Source organism: Dipteris shenzhenensis, chromosome 33, assembly GCF_047967505.1.
Source record: "Dipteris shenzhenensis isolate YYH24624 ecotype China chromosome 33, Dip_SZ_1.0, whole genome shotgun sequence".
Taxonomy (NCBI): Eukaryota; Viridiplantae; Streptophyta; class Polypodiopsida; order Gleicheniales; family Dipteridaceae; genus Dipteris; species Dipteris shenzhenensis.
In genome coordinates, this window is record NC_141628.1 from 25953067 (window position 1) to 25962095 (window position 9029).

Below are 9029 nucleotides of genomic sequence, written 5' to 3' on the forward strand. Positions count from 1 at the left end.
TGGGTTGCGAATGCAATTTTGTATTGATTTTCTTATGTTTGTATTGATTGAATTTATCCATGAAGATGAAGATGGTTGTGAATTCAATGTGATTCTCACCTATTTTCAACACTCAACTTCTATGGTTTGGGGTGACCTATGGAATGAATGTGAAAGCAGATGCTTAGCTTGGAGAGAGATTAGAAGGAATTTCGGTGTTGCCAATAGTGATAAGTCTTGGATCTCTTGCAAACTTGCCCTTGGGGAGAAGGTGGATTGGAAAGAAGGTTGCCAATTACATATCCTTAAAGAGCTTATCTAGACTAGGCACCATTCTCCTCACAGATGTATTCCTTGGTTCTTTGGTAATAGATAGTAAAGAAGGTATGAATATCTTGAATAGAAAAGGGGAAAGAGAGTAGACAGTAAAAGTTGGGATTTTAGATTTGACCTTATATGGAATAAGGATGTTTTGGAGAAACAGGATTCTGTTGTTTTGATGATCATCAAGCCATGTGAACTATTTGAAGAAGATCCTTAAGTGTGAAATATGATGTCTTTGATCTCCTTATGACCCACTTTCACGTAAGGAGAGTGTGAAGAGTTGTCAATGAGTGCCTAATGTTAAATTTGGATGTTTGCCTACTAGGAGATGCATTGAGGGTTTTAAGGAAAGATTGGTTTGTGATCAAATCCGGGTTTTTTGGGTCCTTATGGGTGTCACATAATAAGTTTCAATTTGAGGATGAATCTTGTGTTGATCTACATGCTTGATTTAATAAGAATCGAGGATTGAAGCAAAGGAGTTGGGATGTCTTGCCTACTAGGAGATGTAATTAGGGTATTCGGATATAACAAAACCAAGTTTTTGTGGGCAGAAGCATTTGTACTATGAAGCCTTTCTCTTCCTTGATTGCCTTGGCACAGTTGGTGTTCACCTAATATGGTGGCTCCAATATTGGCTTTATATTGGCTTTATATTCAAAGGAGAGTGGCTCCTCCTCGCTCCAAGTGCTCTCAAAAGTGTAATCGGTAGTAGGTAAGCCAAATACACGATGAGATACTGAGTGTGTCATGTAAGCTAATGGATTAACCAATTCACTATCACGTATTGTATCTAACATCCATTTAGGCACCAATTTGGATTCTTGAGTTCTATCATTTCCTCATTCACTGCATCTTTCATCAAAATTGCCTCGTTTATGGGCAAATCTGTGGGCATATTAGTAAGCTACTTTTCTACTAGTTTAGGTTCTTCTATAGTTATGGGCTATGTTTAGCACCTCGATGTGTATCTAGAATCTGACATTTTGTTGACTCATATTGAACAAGGACATTAAGGGAAGTAAACACATCATATGGATAGATTTCATGTCATGTTGTGCATGATAGCAAAGGCTAAATTGACCTCTCCACAAAGATAACATCTCTACTTACTATAATCTGCCTAGATTTCATGTTGTGTTGTGCATGATAGCAAAGGCTAAATTGATCTCTCCACAAAGATAACATCTCTACTTACTATAATCTACTTAGTTCTTTGGGATCTATTTTTCCTCTCAAACACACCATTTTGCTAAGGTGTGTATGGCATATGCACTTATGAATAATGCTTTATATGTCATATAAGCATGAAATTTCTTTGATATATACTCTCCCCCCAGATTTGTGTGAATTAAGACTCACCAACCTTGCAATTTGATAAATTTTTAGCCATAGAGACAAAATCTCAAAAGTGCATTAAAAATGGATATACCCATGTGAATTTGGAATAAATATCAATAAAAGTTAAAAAAGGAGGTATCCCCCAATAGTACGTGTTCGCATGGAACTACATACATCACCATGAATGAGCTTTAGTTTCCTAGTGGTTGCAACGGTCCATATTTTGAGAATGGTGCATGTTGCATTTTCCCCAAGATACACCCCTTGCAAATATGGTGATGTGTGGTAGCTTAAACACCATCTCATGCCTATGCAAACACAACAAGCTACCAAAGTTTAAATGTTGGCCAGATCAAGCATGACCAAAATCCACATTTACCACTTGAGAAACAATAAGTGCAACTCTCTCATACTGATTTATCCTACATAGGTTATGATATAAGGTGACCTAAATCCACAATGGTGTCCTCATTTCAAATGTCATGAATCGTGCATCAATCATCATCAACAAAATCAATGAATGAACTGGTCCTAGCAATGGGGCTGAAACTAACAATAGGTTTTTCTTACTTGGTACCCATAAAACGTCACAGAGTGTAAGAGTTCCACCATTCGTTTTGCAATGAGTAATACTTTACCACTTTCTTTCATCAAAGATGAGGAGTTTTTTTTCACATGTGAATGTATCATACATCCATGAGATACATTCCTAAGAGAGCTAAACATTCTCTACTATATAGTAGTGTGCTTGCTAGTGCCATTGTCAAAATACCAACCATTGGCATCTGGTACTAAAAGGCATGTAGCATGGAAAGACAGATGTTGCACACCACAGTGAGGATTTCCACTTATCATCATATGCATGTGTGTAAGTAAAATATGTTGATTCGTGCTTCTCCCCACTAAATGCAGTAGTGTTAGTCACCTGCATCCTCTTCTTTTGCTTCTCAATCTACTTCCTGCACTCTTGGAAGTAATGTCTAGGCTTCTTGCAATAATTGTTCTCACACCCCTTCTTGGCATCCTTTTGCCAAAAGGAAAGGTGGATGCAAACTTTCTTCTATTATCCCCATGGGGTTTCCCTTTGCCTTTATGGCCTATAGCAAATGCTAAATCTGTAGCCATCAAACTTCTATGATTCTACCTAAACTAGTCCTCGTGTAGGAATAAATAGACAAGCTCATCAAATATGAATGCATCCTAGCTTCTAACCATAAGTATACGCTTAGTCTTGGAAAAACCTTCATATGAATCTGACATGGCATTCAATATTGTGGGCACTAGTGAAGCATCTATAACAAACTCATCCACACTAGCTATTATTCCTAAAGGTATTTCACCTTAGTCAAGAACTCATCCACACTACCTCCCTCTTGCATTTTAAGATTGTCAAGTTTCCTTCTCAAAAATGAAATGCATGATTCAATGCACATTGGATACAATCTGGCAATCCCAAGCCTCCTTGGATGTCCTGCATGAATAGATATGTGGAGTGATGGTCTCATGGGACAATGCAATCAATGCATGCAGTTTAGCATCTTTACCATTCCATATGTCTTGACCTGCTATAGGTGATGCACGAGATATAACTACATCCATAACTGTAATGGACCCTCTCAATCTAGGAGATCTAGATGATCCTAAATTAGGAGATCCACCTCCTAGAGTAGTGGTAATAGTGGTGGTAGTAGGAGTAGCTGAAGCTGGCCTATTTCTTCTCCACTAACCACACTCTAGACACCTTTTACGACCAATACATGATGCATCATATAAGATTGCAAAGGGTAATCGGTCCCATCAAGTGTGTCCTCTCTATAAGAATTTTGAATACATCACTTCTTGCCATTTGCAATGAGGAAAAATACACAAATCCCAAGGCAAAATTGACTTTACTAAGTCAAGTGCAAATGTCTACATTTTCCCATTGAAATTCACTACCAGCACTTGAAAAGAGATCCCAAGGTATGAGGGACAAATGTGAGCAAAAATGGAGCAAACTCACAAAAAATTTATTGAAGTAGAATAGTACAAGTCAAAAGCTTACCAGACGGTATTTCTCAATAAAAGATAGGAAATACGTTGCTATAGTTGACTATATAGTGAACCTCAATTAACAATTCAGTCAATGTTTGATCTTCACAAAGAAAAACCATGGGCAATTTTTGCATGCTGAGAGCTTGTCGATTGTGTATAGTATCTACTCTTTCTAATACAACCTCAAAGGAAACTTTAGGAGGAGATTCCATTATAAATTTGGTCTCCTTTTTTGCTGTCTACTAGCTACCTTTAGAAAGCCAAAATACATGTACTTTTTTGGGAGATTTAGCTGCTTTTGTATCCTACATATAGGTCTACAATTTCAAGAAATTGTTGCTACCCTCTTTGATTGAGATAGCTCAGTTTTGTTGTCTATAGTTGGGGTAGGTGAGGCCACATTTTGCAAGGTGTCCCTAGCTACATATAAGTTCTTTGACAAGAGGCTATGACAAAAGTTTGCAAAGGGAAACTGAGTTTTACAAAAAATGTGGGTCAGTGTAACAAGAAGAGGCTCCAAATGTTGTTGTGTAAGCTATCTAGAATGGCGCGATAGATTCGCATTCAACAAAATGAAAAAATGTTGTTCTATATCTAATTGGAAACCACCAAAATAGTAGCATGGAGGTGATGACATAGAAGTAACAATTTTTCACTTGTTGTGTGGAGGCAACTAGCTCACAAATTTTTCACTAGCAATGCAAATACAATGTGAAGAATTCCATCATAAAAATAGTGCGCTATGTAGTAAGGCCTACACTACTGTTGTTGTCCTTGAGCTCTTGATCCTATGCTACTAAGACTAAAGTAGTCAACTAGTAGAATATATACAATAGTAGCATACTAGGAATCTCCAAATGATTTATTAAGGCTAAATGACACCCAACACTTTAACAACATGCTAATTGTGCTTGAAAAGAGCAAAAACTATGACTGATTATTGAGTTTACAACCGCTCTCCCCCCAAAACATGGCTCTACACTTAGTGACCCCTTCCAAGAATTGTGACACAAGCAAGAAGTCAAAGGGAAACAAGGATTACAAGTCTCCTCCAAATCGACGACCAAATCTAGATTGAACCACAATGGCACGAGACTTGAGACTCGAGAGCACGAGGGTAAGGAGATGGGATGGAGGTGGATGCAATTGACCAACTTGCTCTCATACTAGTTATTATAGTTGCACTGCAAAGATACAGAGATGCAAAAAGCTAGAAACTCAAATTGGATAAGCCTAGATTGAATGAAGTGATATTAAGAAGTCAAATCCAGAAGATACCATGCATAGTATATGCACAAAATTGCATGGGAGAACTAAATGAAGTAACAACAAGAATCTAGACTTATATATGATCACGTAACACTCTTGTAACATGAAAACTTATAGAATAGAGACCAACTACATTGTGAAGAGAGCAAATATGATGACTCATGTAAATCAACAAAACTAGAAACATTATTAAACTATTGAATCCAAAACAAAATCTAGTATCTGCCATGCAAACTGCAGCTACCTCCTCGATTGCATGCGCAATCTCTTTGCTCTTATGTTTGTTTTTCAAAGTGATATCATCCCGTCCTTTAAAACAATACTTTGCACGGTGTCCAAGCTTACCACAATATTCACATTTATGTCCATATTTATGTTTACCTTTTGACACTTTGCTTACAAATGCTCGTTCTTGATCAACTGCCAGTATCTTGTGCCTCTCTTTGTCTAGTAGCATGGAGATCATCTCTGAAAGACTTGCATCATTATTGACTCGTAGGATTTTGACAAGATCATTTTATGCTGGTGTAAGGCTGGAAATAAGTATAGCTTTAGAGTCATCATCTTCCATACGTACACCAAGATTAGTGAGTTGACAAAGAATTGAGTGCATTTGATTTAGGTATTCTCCAAGTGTTTGATCCTCTGTCATCTTCAAGCCAAAGAATTGTTGTTTGAGTAATACCTTTGAATTTTAGAGCCTTGACCCAAACAGTGTCTCCACTGCATTGATTATACCTTCCACCAAGTGCTCTCCCAAGAATTCCAAGAGCCTTGTCGTTCTTTTCCTCCCATCAATCTACTAATTTAGGAGAGTCATGAGCCTTTTTACCGGTTGGCTTCTTCTCAGTGCCTAAAATAATCGACCGAAATCCCTTCTCCATCAAATATAACCGAAGTGTGAGCTGCTATATGGGAAAGTTGATGCCTTTGTATGTAACCAGCTTCACCACATGTTCAGATTCACTCTCCATCTTCTCAACCTTCACTTTGATGCCACTGATAGCCCAAGGATCAGACAAAACTATTGCATGCATGTAAGACAACAATTATCAGAGAATTATCAACATGAGAGAATATCAAATGAACTAGAAAGCATGATCAGCTTTATTCAAACTATAATATGACAACCTCCTTAGCTCTACGGATCTTGTTGGAGTATTACATTAGAGCTATCACCAACACACTACAAACTCGACAGACTCTACTCGACATCGAGCCATATCATATAGAGGAGGATTGAAGGTAGATTTTGCCAAGTTCATCACAATCCAACTATCACGGAGAAATTGCAGCAGGCAGCAGCTAATCACAAATGTGCCATCAGAGGAAGTTGAGCTCACAGCAAGACCACACTTAGATTCCTCTATGCATCTCGCCATGCAGCTCCACGTGGAGTTGATCAACTAACTCCCCTTACCTCAACCATGCTTTGCCCTAACTTGAGTGTGCCCATCTTCCAATAGGAGTCACACCATCTAGCTATTCTTCTCTAAGATTCACAAGAATGCTTACGATAGGGTAGCGTGGTCTTTTCTAGAGGGGACTATGAACAAATTGAGCTTCTCAAATAGATGGATCAGAGGGGTCTCTGTGTAGAAAGTTCTAGTCAAGTGCTTGTTGGTGCCGTGTGGGAGAAGCCTTTTCTCTTTCGTGCTTGGTACAACAAGATTGCCTCCTTGCCCCCTTCCTTTTCCTTTTCATAGTAGTTGAGGTGCTGGGGTATATTTTTCACTCTCAAGCTCCTTGCCTTACCAAGATGAGGCTTTCGATCCAGTAGGAGGAGTTGTTGGACTTAGAGTTTTCATAAATGACACAGCTCAAGATGAGGCTTTTGATTTAGTAGGAGGAGTTGTTGGACTTAGGGTTTGTATATGACATGGCTCTATAGCATGTGGAGAAATCAATAGCAAGCCTTGAGATATTCAAGGGAGCCTTGGTGATATATTGCAAGGCCTCCAAGTCTTAGATCAATTGGACCAAAGCTATTGGCTTCTTCACAAAAAATAGAGGAGGTCTAGGAGGCCTGATACTGGGGATGCCTTTGGGGTTTGGTGGATTTCGAGGGGGGAAATAGCAAATTACCTTGGATGCTAAGTGGGTATTGATATTCTAATAGAGCAACAAATCACCCCAATTCTAGATAGTGTTCAAGGCAAGCTTTTTTATTGGAGATTTTGTATTGCTGGTGTTTTCATAGGGGGTGAATGGGGTAGCTTAGGTGCTTGGCGTACAACTTTTTATGGGCTCGATCAAATGGAAGAGGAATTCTAGAGCAAGAGTTGCATGATATTACTGATGATGCCACAAGCACGAGGAGGTTTGGTCATCATTGATCTAAAGATGCCAAGCAAACCCCTCCTAGGAGAGCTAGTTGTGCGAGGTCTCATCGTAGCGGAGATCCCAAGAAGCTCCTCCTTTAGCAAGGGCTTCTCAAGACTAACCCACATATAGGTTGACATTGGCATTAGTCTCATTGTTTGATCTTTTTCAAAGCCCCTCTGACGGGGAAAGGCACCCCATTGATGCAAAGCTTGTACAAGCGCTTGTACAGGGCTCAATCTTGCTGCAAGGAGGAGTTTGAGCATCAACCCCTCATTTGGCACTCAGAGATTTAGGATTAGGACGGTCTCATGCTCTAAGGATAGACTCACATAGGTTAAGTGTTGATTCTTGGTTCTGCTCACCCCTCAGATGGCGACCAGTGTGTGTGCTATGCTTGGTAGGAAGATACCTTCTCTTGTACTTTGAGAGATGCCTAGCAAACCTTCCTACTCAATGCTTGGTTTGTAGAGTTGTTTTAGAGAACTAACAAGGTTTATGCTCTAAGGGCAAAACTGCATAAAGATGGGTGAATGAGCGTGCAATCAATACAAGTGTTGCAAACAATAGATTATGAGTATGCAAAAGGTCGCCTGTATTAATTCAGAAAGGCCTTGGCCAATATAAACAACCAGGAGCTACACAGTCAAACTCTCACCTTGGCTCAAGACAAAACACTCACTCTAATAACATGACCACTTACTGAATTGCCCCTCACCACATACAATGGGTCGAGAAAAAGGGTCTTCAGTGTATTTCAAAAACCATTACTTATAGTTCACCAATTCCCTTTTAACAAAGGGTTCTAACAAATAAATTCCTAATTCCTTCCCAAGAACCTCTCAAAATCACTAACTCCTATTCAACCATCTCCTTGGTGACCTAACGAGACTGCCCTTACCAATTGTCTAAGAAAGTGCAAGATGGGATTAAGATGTCAGATGTTGAGCTACAAGATTTGCTAAAACAATGTGAACCTTTGCTCGACAAAAGAAGGTAATTACCATAATATTTGTCTTTTTTTTTTAAGGTCTCTAGACTCAGTCCACTTCTGATGAACTGGCCCTTCAAAAAAGATGTGTATCTAGAGCTTTGTAAAATTGCATTTGAGAGGTCACTAGTAGAGGCATTGTAGAGACCAATATATTTGACATGGTTCAATCTAGCCCTCCAACTACCATGAATAGACTTTGCTAGATTTGTTCGAGGTATCAAGTACTTCTCGTTATCTAACATATCTGCAAACCAAGCATTACAGAGATATTGTAATGGCAAAATTACATTATTAACATGATTAAAAAAAATTCAAGAGAAATACATAACCAACCTCTATAATGTAGTGGCCCCAATGGGATATCCTAGCATGCCACCATGCAAACCAAGTTTCAAGCCGTGGCAAGTCTGAATCACTTACATGGCCTACATTCCACCATGCCCTTAGGCTTCTCATTTCGACTTCTGCAGCTTGCTCTATAGAGGCATCCTTCCAACATCTACATCGGATTTTAAATTCCTCTTGGTTGCCAACTTTTATACATGCCTTTGCATGGGAATGAAGACTTTGCTCCCAATGGAAAAGGCAAGAACGCTCTTTCCCTTCCATTATATTGTCAAGGCCACCATTAAAAGTGGCACGTACAGCTCTCTAGTTGGCTTGGGTCTCATCTACCATGAACCCTTTGAATTCTACATTGTCAAACCCTTTTGAAACCATTACTTTGTTGAGAGTAACCCAAAATAGAATTTGTGCATCAATATCT